This window comes from Struthio camelus, chromosome 1 (genome assembly GCF_040807025.1).
Source record: "Struthio camelus isolate bStrCam1 chromosome 1, bStrCam1.hap1, whole genome shotgun sequence".
Taxonomy (NCBI): domain Eukaryota; kingdom Metazoa; phylum Chordata; class Aves; order Struthioniformes; family Struthionidae; genus Struthio; species Struthio camelus.
The window spans coordinates 108,674,027-108,686,626 of NC_090942.1; the positions used below are offsets into that span (position 1 = coordinate 108,674,027).

At 35.8% G+C, this 12,600-nt stretch overlaps 1 long non-coding RNA gene across 1 annotated transcript in view; it reads left to right on the forward strand.

The window, feature by feature from the left end:
- The first annotated feature begins 639 nt into the window (after window positions 1-639).
- LOC104144066 (uncharacterized) overlaps window positions 640-12,600 on the forward strand; it is a 269,311-nt gene continuing 257,350 nt past the window's right edge. The window contains exon 1 of the long non-coding RNA XR_011134965.1: window positions 640-710. This is a non-coding gene — a long non-coding RNA (uncharacterized lncRNA). The remainder of the gene's footprint in view (window positions 711-12,600) is intronic.

The window sequence follows — 12,600 nt, forward strand, 5'->3', positions numbered from 1 at the left end:
GATCTTGTTGAAGCTCTAAATTAGTGTCATTGCATAAGAGGGTAGGTTTTAGCTCGTACCTATGTTTTAAAGGGTCTATATATGAGAGAGAAACTGGACTCAAGTAAATCAATGTTTCTCATATATGCAGAGGGCACATTTTACCTGAATATGCATTCTGTTTAGCCATATTAACAAGACTTGTTTTCATAGGTGTGAAATAAGGTCAGCTACGCTAATCAGACCAGAAATTACTCCCCTGTGTAGACCAAAAACATTGCTGAAAGCAAAGTTGATAAGGTTTAGCTGGAAGCTGAATCTGGCATATGTGTTACATCCTGAGATGGTGTTGCATTTACCTTACCTGTTCTTCTTGAAATCTAAATTTTAAGTTACTTAATTCACTTAAATGTAATTCTGTATTTACTTAAATTTAATTCTTTAATTTAAAATTTTGCAGTTAAACTAAAAGAGAAAAAAATATACTGTTTCCAAATAAGGTTATTTCTAATTTATTCAAGAGTATTAATTGTGATTTTAATATTTGAATTGCTATTTTATGAAATACATTTATGCCCAATGAATCACAAGGATTTGTAAAAAAGTTGCCTAACTTAACATTATCGTTTAATTTTGTATCTCTTTACTTTCAGGTAAATTGGAGCCACCACTGCAGATTTCAGTTTACCTACAATAATTTTCGCTGCTGGATGGAGCCAGATTATTACAAGGTAATTTAAAATGTATATAGGAAGGGAGGGGGAAGTTGTTTGCAGCAAATGTGTTTGTTAACCCTGTGATAATTGCCTACAGTGTTTTGAAGATATAAACATAAATTTGCCATATGAATTTATGCATGAAGTTCATCTAAGAATATCTCAGACTTGTCCTAATAACTAGCAATACATTTTCTAAACCACATTGTTATCTGGGAGTAAATTGAATGTTGGCTTCATACTTCTTCCTGCAGTCACTAGTATATCTCTAGCTGCTCTCTCTTCTTTCTACTTTTTTCCTTTTTGAGCAAACACATTTAACAGCTGTGGAAACAAACAGGGCATACTTGGCAAAAGTAAGGACCAGATGCCAAAGTCTGAAATGCTTGTTCTAGCAGCAGCGTGTGGGTCTGTTGCTAACTCCTTGGTGTCACCTCTGCTGGCTCCTTTTCCAGTTTCCCTACTGGCAAGTAACAGAGGTGCATCTGGAGATGTTGTTAGGGTCATGCAGCTGGGGGATGTCTTGGCTCCTGTGTCCATATTTCTGTATTTTCTGTTTGACTCTCCTATATTTAAATGTAATTTTTGCATGCAATTCCATTAATAACTTGAACATAAGTAAGACTTACTTCAATTCTCATGTTTATGGGGGAGGAAAGTATCTATCCTTTTTTACTTCCTTTCTGTTTCAATACACAGGTGCTTTATGTGATTAGTTACTGTCTTCAATTTAGGGGAGATGTGGTTCCCAATTAATGGGGTGCAAAAATCTCAGTACACACTTGGCTAGCACTGCTGACACGAGAATGAGAGGTGTTTCAGTCAGCTTTTGCCTGGCCATCATACACGATCGCATCAGTGTGTGGGAAAAGGGGAAAATAGGTGGGGTAAGAGAATTCTGCTGTTCCCAGACTGAGTATTGTTTTGGCTTCAAATTGCAAGTCACCATAAAGAGAATTAGAGAGCAACTAAGGGAAAGTCCAAGTAGTAGTCTGTAAAACAAATCTGGAATTCAGGAGAGTGTGAGAGAAGAAAAGAGGAAGTGGAAGGGAGGAGAAAAGGTTATACTCTCTGAAAACGTGCTAGGCAACGTATCCTTAGCAAAGGCTGAACTCAAAACTCAGAACATGCTGCTGTTAGCTTCCTCTTTTATATCTGTGTATAAATGGAAATTTAAATATTTACGGCTTTAGTTTCCTGCTATCATTTACTAGTATTATGTGAATACTACGTCTTATTGAGATGTTACCCTTTTTTGGGGTAGTATCTGTTTTCTCACTGCAAATTTATTTTTCTCCCAGTTTATTTATTTATTTATTTATTTATTTATTTTGGGGGGGGGGTGGAAAGGAGCCAGAAGTTCATGGAGTATTACCTTCACATTTGAAAGTTAGCTTTTTACAGTTGATCCATGCAGACCTACAGGGTGTTTAACTTCCATACCATATGATCTGCCCACACTATCAACAGTGCCAGCCTAGACTTGACCAAGACTGCAAGGTCCCAACCTGTGATATCGACACCTGACGCATGAACAGATTTAAGAAGTTACGTGCCTCTGCTGAGCAGAGGTGGTGGGGTTAGAACCTGCTTCTGCAGTGCTAGGAGCAAAGCTGAGGTGCAGGTTGCCAGGACTACTTAATGAAGCCTGAAAACTTACCTTCCCTACTGATTTAGGATGAAGTCAGGAGCAAAGCATGGCCAAAGAGTGAGCAGGCAGACAGGGAGGGTGTGTGCCTCACTGGAGGAAGAGATGAGTTTTTGTGCAGGGCTTTAAGAAGGGCTGTGAATGTAGGAGAGGATGATGAACCAGGATCTGGTTTAGGATGGTGAAAGGGTTCAGGTTAATAAAAACGAATAGGACTGGGCTTGGGGTGGGTTGAACATTCAGCAGGAAGATAGGTGATTGGTAGCGTGGAGGCTGCTGTTGCATAGGAAAGGAAGGACCCTTCACTTTCCCATCATGCAGCAGTCAGTAATCAGAAATTGGTGTGGTTGATGGTTCCTACATGTCAGAAAGATTTGTCAACAGCCACAAGGTTACTAGTTTTCCATATGTCAATTTACAGTGTGTGTTAACAGTGCTTTGGTTTTTTTAGTGCAAGTGATGATTTTTTCGAGCAGAAATTGCCTGAATTGTAGATTTTACTAAAAAGCAGCACCCCTTAAAATCAGAAATGAAAATACTGGTGCTTAACAGTTAACTTTGATGTATGTTAAAATTCTCACATTCTGATATAAGAGCAGACACAGTTAACATTTTTCTTTTCAGAAGATATTTGTAGTCATTTCAGTGGCTTATTATGTCTACCACTTTTTTCTTGTGGCCAGGTAGTATAATACAAATATACTTAGGCAGCACAATTTTATAATGCAGTGTTGAAGAATTTAGCCCATTCTGCATATTTTTCCTATAAAGGCAAGGCACATGATATACTCATATAGTGTTTATGACATGCATCAGCAAGCTACTAAAAAGCAAAGAACTGAGATGCTGTAGGACTTAATATGTCCATTTTCTATCATTTTAATGGTATTAAAGTAAGTGTTGATTTACAGTGCCTTTGGAACCAAGTTAGATCTATTACTTTTTCCCTGTGCTGGAGTGATGAATACATGAATTGGGTCATTTGGGAATTACAAATGTAGTCAGAACTGGATGTTTAAAAAAAAAAAAAGGAAAAACAAAACTCCCTGCTATTTTTTAAAAAAACTTCAAAGCTGCGGCAGATGATCAAAACAACATTCTAAATATATACATTTGTAACTCTTCTGTAATATCATTCTTATTACAGAGACTTTTATTTTCTAAGGCCTTGCTCCACTACAGAAAAGAAGATGGCCTAAATTAAGTGAGAAAGGCCCCCTGCATAAGATAAAAGAAAGTAGAGCTGGTAAACCTCTCGAGATCCTCTCATCCATTCCCTTCTCCCGTGATCAGCTATACTCAAACAGCTATACCCAAACAATTTTTGGTAACAGAAACCTGGGGAAAATTGTGCGTTCAGCACCTATTTTCTTCACAGCCTTGCCCCATTCAAAAGAATACAGTCTTGAATTTACTCGTGCATCAAATATGATCAATTTTTTGTGAGAGCTGGGAGAGGAGGCAAAGAAGTTGAAAGATCTACTTGTGTCTGCTGCTTGCTTATCAACTGAAGAGGCCTAACTGTAGATGTGCGACGTTTTAGCATGTTTTTAGGGAAAATTTTAGGGAAATTTTGTTTACAGTATTTTCATATTCATTTCAATGAACAGTATCCCTTGGTTTCATAAATATTATGTTTTTCGTGGAATTTATCTTAATATTTTTTTCACAAGACTCAGAATAGAAAACTGTTTCTGTATGACTGCCAGTCTTCTACTAAGTGAACTGTCTCTTGAGTGGGCAGAGGGATCTTCCTATATAAATGAGCATGTAGGACTGGGACTTTACAATACTGCAATGCGTGGACTAGAAAAGGCAATTACAGTTCTGGAGACCTTCTTAGTCCTAAAGGTATATATGTTTTAATTTAGTTTTTAAAATATCTTTTTATTCTTTGAGAGTTCTAGACTTATGTTCAGCTTTTTATAACTCATAGTTGTAACAGAGTGAACGTCAAGATTTATACTTTAGAAAAAGGTACGCAATGAATAAGCGATAAATATTTATATGTGAGAATAAAATCTGCAAGCATTTTAGAAATTCTTTTTCAGATATTAAAGGTGCTGAAACTGCAGTCCAATGAGGTTCTGTACGTGTAAATGGATCATTTGTATACGATCTTATCAGTACTGATAGAGAACTGAGTTATGTGTGTCAGCAAGCATTCTGAAGATACGGATAAGAATAAGGAAATATTACAGAATTCTCAACATTTGTCATTATCGTGACAATAAACCTGTACACCATTGTAAATATTCATATAGCAATTTGCAAATAGGAATAATTGGAATTACTAAGGAATGCAAACAGGAAGAGCGGGATGGGAAGGATGTGCAGCCAATCATATTTATTAGTAATTTAATGCAATAAAGTTTCTGGTGTTGGAACTAAGATTAAAATATGAGTGGAATGGACAGCAGTTGGGCAATGCCTTTAGTATGTGTGGTTGCCATATGTTTAGTATCTTTACAAAAATTACCAGCGGGTTAAAATATAAGTTTATTATAGTGGCATAAGTTATTGTCATTGTCTGCTTTAAGTGAGACTGCATCTGGAGAAAAAAAAAAAAACATCTTGGAACAGCTGTAGCATCCGTCTCCTGTACTCTTTTAATAGATTGCTATGGTAGAGTTTATATCCCAGTCACTGGGTATTACATTGGTCATAGGAGCTTTGCCTTATGGTACTCTAAATTTGGGACCAGTGTGCATCACACTCCTGTAGTAATCAGGTTCTCTTGTCATGTGTTTTGTCCCCTTTGGCAAGAACATGGCAGGGTACTTTTCATCTGTAATCCATCTAGTAGACTTTCTTCCACGTGATTGCCTTAGCAATAAAAGGTAACGCAATGAAATATGTATATGCATGCAAGTATTATTTTTAAATATCATAGCAGAATTATTTTCATGCTCACACGAAGGTAAACTGTGTAAAAAACAAAAAAGAATAGTGAAGATTTTTTTTGTTTTGTATCAGTTATCATTTTGGCAGTAATCTAATTTTTTAACAAAAATCCTACTCGTGATCTCACAGTATCATCTGCAATCAGCAAACAGAACAGATAGTTTCATGAGCAGGAGAACTATTGATGCCTGATTTCCTAGGTATTTTGTCTCATGGTTGGATTCTCTACTGCCTGGTAAAGTGAGAATTCCAGCTAAATTTTTTCTTGTGGTAAAGGCAGTCCTAATTTTTCACTCTAACCTTGGCTCTTTATTTTGCCATCTAACATGAGTATACACTGCAGTCTTTTGCTCTTCAGGAGACACTAATTAAGTCTTTTTCCTTCAGTGTTCTAATGAAACCAGCAGATCTGGGAGGTCTGTCCTACTCTGTCACATTTGGTTAAAATTAGCCAACAAGCTCAAAGTAAGAGTGAGGGATCAAAGGATGGACACATGTACATCCTAGAGAGAGAGAGACTAGTACAAACAGCTTTATCAGTCACACCTTGTTTTCTTAGGAAAACAAGGTAAAAAGATTGTTCATTCCATGATATAAGATACTGTTTATCTCTGTGGAAATTTAAAAAATGTCATTTTGCTCAATATGAAGTTAATCAAACCATGCAGTCCTACAGAATTATGAAGTGACGGCAATTAACAGTTGAAGAAATTAGCACAGATTCTGGTTAGCAACATTGCTGAGTTTCTGGTGGTAGATATCCTTGGGGGAGGGGGGCAGGGAAAGATATGTGATATATTTTACAAAAAGCTCAACTGCATGCTCACGGTAGTCTGTCCTGACCGTTATAGTGAATAGCTAAACGTAACCTGCATTATTTATCGTTTGAGGGGGATTCTTTTTCCTTTAAGGATAAAATCTGACATAGGTAATGGTGCTAAACGCCATTCTCCTTTAGAGTCCCTCAGTGAACGATGTTGATACAGATTTTATTTTTCTTCTAGAACATCAGTAGTGAGATTCATATGAAAGTCTTTGCAATAATCCACTAGTTTGTGCAGTTTGTGTCTGTCTTCTGCCTTACATTTATTGAATCTATTGATACTGATTACTGTCTGGAAATTCAGATGAATGTAGCAACTGCAGTTCATAGAAAACTACACAAAGTAAACAGAAGCTCTGAGGTAATAAATTGGCATTTTGGTAATGTTACGGCAGTGTCAGCAGCTACTGAAAGTGCATGATAGAAATGCAGAGATTTCTGAGTGACTCCATTAAGTTTAAGAGAGTTAGAAAAATAGGACGGTATGAGCTTGTGCTCAAATGGCGGGTAGGGGCGGAAGAACACTCTGTGAAGGTTGCCACTGGAGGTCAAAAATGTGTGATGAAAGATGCTGTATTACTATTTTAAAATTACTTTTAAGGGCAGTTAGTGCAAATGTTTCAAACTAATGTCTAAAAGTAGGTCGGAGTGGTAAGCAGTAATGTACTAGTTAGTACTGTACACAGTGATGTAAACAGCAATGGAAACATTTAAGAAGAGTTGGTTGATTTCCAGCAAACAGAAAAAACAGATGTCGAGTCTTGTTTAAAATTCTGCTCACAACAGTAGGCATGGTACTTTTGGATAAATTTAAAATATTGGCCAAAGTTCTGTCATAGGACTGATGAGGAAAGTAGAGCATTTAGTCATTTGCAAATTAATGTCATAGAAAACATTTTTATGTACAGTATTACTTTGTATTGCCCCTTGGTTTCTATTATTTCTTCTGAATGTCAAAGGATGGAAGTCTATAAATTTCTGGGCACCCTCTGTTACAGTCCTGCTTCTCCAGAGGATACAGTAAGGCTGCATAAAATATGAAAGTCAATAAATAACACAGTATGCAAAATCAGACAACATAAAATTACAGACCTTGACAGAATGGGATCTTTCTTTAGTCTCATATTTCTAAGCCGTCTACTAAAGACTGTTAATACACTGTAAATATTTTCAATTAGGAATTTGGGCTGATATTCTTACTGTTAATATTTTAATACATGGAAAACACTGCTAGAACTAGTGAGGTGTTTTTAATTTTATTATTTTTTTTATGAGCTGTTTGATGATTTGCAAAACCATTAAACAAGAGCTGAGTTGTTTTATTTAGCGTGTTACCTCCACAGCATCTTGAAGTTAGTGACTGCACACAGCTTTTCTGTGAAAGGCAAATGAGAAGAATGAGGGGGGTGGGATGTGAGCTGGACTTAAGACAGCAGATTTGTTAAAGTAAATAAATAAACTTCATGTCTTCTGAAATTTTCCAAGTGCCTGTGCCCTTTTTGGGTTTCAGCAAGAAATGGAAGCACTGAAAGCCTGCAAATATGTTTTATATTGTTGGAAAAGATGCATTGGTTTCAGCTTTTTTCAGCATCATCTGATGGCCTTCCTCTTTCAAAGTGTTTCTTAGCACATGCTTGCTCTTTACAATTTCAAAGTTTTTCCCAGCTCTGTGTGATCAGTTGCTGTCAGGTAAGGGAAAAAAAATCCCACTTCCACCAAGGGCTTCCACCTTTTTGCAGCAACTTGCCTCTCTGCTTTCAACCTCTCATATCTAATAGAGCAGTAAGTATGTGAACAGACAAAACGCACGGCTTGCTTGGTGTGCAAACAAAAAAGAGCAGCCCCTCAGCTCAGAAGAATAACAGTAGTGCCTGGCCTCTCTGCTGGTGAAAAGAAGTAAAGAACTGCTTCCTCTTATGTGAAGCCATGCAACATTTGGGCATTGTCCAGCTCTGAGCTAACAGGTTTTCCTCTAAATGTCAAGCTCCAAAATAAGAGCAATAGGTAAGTCTTGCAGTCCTAGAAAAAATGAAAATACTAACAGATGATTGCTGTAAAAAAAAAAAAACAAAAAACTTTTGCTTTATGTCAATAATAATATTCAAGTTTAGTTTGTATGTATATAAGAAGGAAAAGAAAAAGCAAGTCCTTGACAACTGATTAGTATAAAACCACTTATTCTTTCTTTACTGAAACTTTATTAAAAATGTCTTTTATTTGCAAAAGAATAGAAAACAATCAAGGCATTGACAACTGATTGCTGCAAAGTGTTACTGTCTCAAAAAGAAAAAAAAGTCATATGACTTTATTGTACATTGTTTGCACAGTCTTTTAGATCATATAAATAAAGCAGGACAATTTCATCTAAAAAAACCCACTTTTGTGGTGTCTTTGGAGTCATGAACTGGAATGGCAAATTAACTTTAGGGATCAAGAAACTGTGATCCAGTTTGCATTTCTTACATCGCAAGTTAGCTGAGGCCTAAATTAGTTGTAAGATGGGAGCAATACTAGCATGAAATACCTTGCCTCATTTTTTTAGATACGTTTAGTAACTTCTACTTAGAGTTAATGTCAGGAAAGGTGAGAGTAGCTGGAAATATTTCTGGAAGAATTGCTTGAAATGTCTAGGTTCCGTTTTCAGAAGTGACTTACCCTCAAGTAACATTCAGGAGACTTTATGTCTTAATTATAGTAGTTTGCATTTTTCCATTTTCGTGTTTTTCTCTAATTCAACTCTATTCTCTTCCCAGATTCTTGATATAATTTGTTACAATTGACAAATTTTTGGAAGGACATATGCAAGTGAAGTCCTTGTGTTTCTGTGGATGACTTAGTATCTCAGTTCCTTCTGCTTTATGTAATGGCGTAAAAAACAGTTTACAACTTCAGAGGTGTGACTATAAATGATAAGTAAAAATATCATATAAGAATTATGGAAAAACCTTAGGAATTTAAATAGTTGTTTTTATAGACAGAAAATGGAAAAAAATAGTATTGTGACATGATTTTCTGCTGCAGTGAAAACTGAAATTCAGCTTACGCTCATAGAATTATGAATGCACTGCTTTTTAAGGTTCTGGTCTGGAACATGTTGTCTTAAATGTTCAGTAGAAGTAGAGTTACACAAATGCCAAGGAATCAGAAAACCTGTGTACATCTAGATCACAAACATTTCTAGATCAAAATATGGTCTGTATCTTCAGATTTCTTGGAAATGAAATTTTTCCATCTATTAAGGGTTCTCTGCAAACCTTTAAAAGGCCTGTAGTCCTTCAAAATTCTCGTATCCTTGGATACTTTCCACTTTCTTTTCTTTTGCTGTTCTTCTGAGCACCTCAAAGTATCTTATAAATAATGAATTAAGCTTTACAAAAACTTCTTGTCTTGTATAGACAGTAGTATTGCAACCAATTTACAGGGAGTGAAGTGAAACATAAAGAGAGTGAACACTGTAGATACTTTTCAAAGAGTCAGACTGAAGAAGACAAAATTAGAAGTACAACCATGACCCTCTAACAGCAAATAGCATTCTTTAGCTATCAAACAAGTAGCAAAAAAAAAAAAAACTTAGCAAAAACACTGTCGGTGTGCAGTCAAAAGAGGACATATTTTTATTTGAAAATGCATCTGCCTCCAGAAAGCGGATTAATATTTGAACGTTCTTTTAAATTCTTAGATGCTGTGCTGATCTGTCATGTTTATACTGCTTATTAGTTACTAAAACCTATGGGTGTGAATGGATTGATCAGGGTGCATCAGGTATGTTTTGGGGAATGAACAAAATTATTCCTTACTGTTTTTCTTGTGTTTCAAAACTTGCTTTTCTGAAGAGATAGCTGAAATTATACGATATCATGTGGGTGCAAACAGTTGATCTGACACATATTGAAAGAATTAAATCCCTCACCCCCCCGAGAAAAAAACAACAAAGGTTTTATGGATGGGAAAATAACTTAAGTTTGCATATTGAAGAGTTTTGAAATAACTTGACCACTTTTGTGCTTTTTTTTTTTCCTTAATAGAAACGTGGAGCATCACTGACAGTTATTTGAAAATATGAAAATATACGAAATGCTTACAGATATTTTTGCAATTTAGCAAGTATATAGTACTTCTGCACAGATGACAACACATATCTGGTTCTTATTTCTGGATATGTAATACACCTTAGTGAGTTTTTGCATTTATATCGGAGAGCTTGTCTGAAGCACTTGGATTATTTTCACTGAAGTTACTGCAAAAGTCCTTGAAAGAGGACTCAGTTGAAAATAAGTGGCTGGGATAAACTCCTCCTATTCAATGATGAATACATTAGGTCCAGAATTTTTCTGAAAATGAAGATTATGATAATTTTGGCACCATCTTTATTACTTTCTCATGAGAATTCCATACTGTAAAAGTAGTGCTAAGCAGCACTTTTATAATGTTATACTTGCATTTCAATAAAAAAACGCCTGTTGCTGCTAATGTGAAGGAGAGAACAAGGTGAGCACTTATCTTCGTTGTACCACGCGGCTTCTGGTCAAAGAGACGAGGTACCAAACTAGATCAAAACACTAGTCCACTGTGTGAGTGAGTTAACAGTCAGTGTTTCTAAGCACTGATTTTTGCTTCTTCATATGCAAGCTTACAACAAAAATATTTCAGTGCCGTGCCCCATGTGGGATCTAGCTTTGTGCATGTCCACTTCGGCATTGAGCAAAGTGCTCAAATCCTTAGTGTGTGCTCAGCTGGAATTGAGTTATGAGAAAACAAACAGCCGCCCAAGTTAGAGTAGAAGCGCTGCAGCATCTGATTTGGCTCTGTCAGTGAAATTTATGCCATTAAGTTTAACAATGCAGGGCTAGGCCCTGAGAATTTTTAAAGATATTCTAGGTATTATTTTTTTAATCCTTCTGTTCTTTTTAGGAAGGTTCTGAATGTGCCAGCTATGGAGAAACAAGGTATATTGATATCTTAAAAAATCTTTTAAACTGTAAAATGCTATCTTAATACAAAACAATTAAAATATTAAAAGCTTGTATTTTGAATATACAAAATGGTCCTAGTTGTATTAGAAAGTGCCTGATCTTCCTTTTCGAAGCATTTTAAGCTTCTATTACTTGCCTGACAGGTCAAAAGATATCAGTCTTAGACTTGTCACAGGAGCAGGATTGCATATTGCCATTTCTGGGCTTCAGGCCAGTGTAAATTTAAAAGTAGAGGGGGAAAAGTGAATGTTTTGCATGCAGCCTGGACTTTATGGTTCGTCTTTTGTTTGTTCTCTAATTTTATTAAATTTTGGCTTTGTAAGTCTCTACTTCCAGTTGTGCATAACTTACGAAAGAGCAAGCTGCAATTTTGTACATTTTGTTTCTGTCTAGATTATTTTTATGAAGATAACGGAATTGCCACCCTGATGTCTTATAATTGAAAAAAAATTGTAGATTACACATCTATGTACAGAGATTTCAGTCTTTTTGTGACAACTGACAAAATGGTAGATTTTGAAAATTGAAATTCCACATCAGTGTAGTCCCCATTGCTTTTGACTTAGAGGAAGCTAGTGCTGATTTGACAATTAAGAATATTTAAAAATATGCTATGAATTAAATATATTTTTCTATCTAAATATTCTATCTCTGAATTCTTTTGGTGTTTTGGCGGTTGGTCCTATATAATCTGCAACAAATTTTCTGTCCTTTTCCTATGACAGATTTATGAGTCGCTGGTACAAATGCTAAGTAAGTAAGGCTATTGTCTTCTTTGCGCATTGGGTCAAGCCCAAGTGAACTGTATATCACTGAATTTTTTTCCAAAAGTGCCTAGACAGCTTTTGTCAAGTTCTGGTAAAAAGATTACTATTTCAACTCTTTCCATTGCATTCTCCCCCCCCCCCCCCCAGATGTAAAATCATGGATTAGATGAATGAGATTCCCTTTGTTATACTTTGGTATATATTGAAATTAATTCTATAACTGCGCATCTAAAACATGTTATTAGAATTATTTTGTTGTAATATTTCTCTCCTGAAAAAGGCATAGTATTTTATGATTACATACATTTTTATCTTCAGTTTCTAGTGCTTTTGGTCAGAGCAGACACAAGATACTTACTCCCATTTCATATGCAGACTAAGAATAGTAGGCACAAAAGGGTACCTAAAATTAAGCAGTGAGACTGTCTGCTGACATCTCCTGTGTCAGGATCTGGACTCTTCATTTTCCTGTGTTTAACAACAATTAACCCTGTTTGATGTAGAAGAAAGTGCATTGTAAACATATTCTGATTTTCAATATAGTCATGATCTGAAATCTAAAATTCATTTTGTAGCTTCCCGTAAGGTAAAATGTTCATAACTTTTCTTTAATTTCAATTTTCCTTTTACTTTCTGGCAAAAACTGTAGGGAAGCTAGAATGGGAGATTATTAAAGAGTTGACTGCTGCTGTCTCTTTATATAATTCATTTCTAGAAGCCTCTGGATTGTTTGTCTGATGAATTTTGCTAGACTCACAGTAGATGTTTGAACACGAAGCAAGTACTTTCT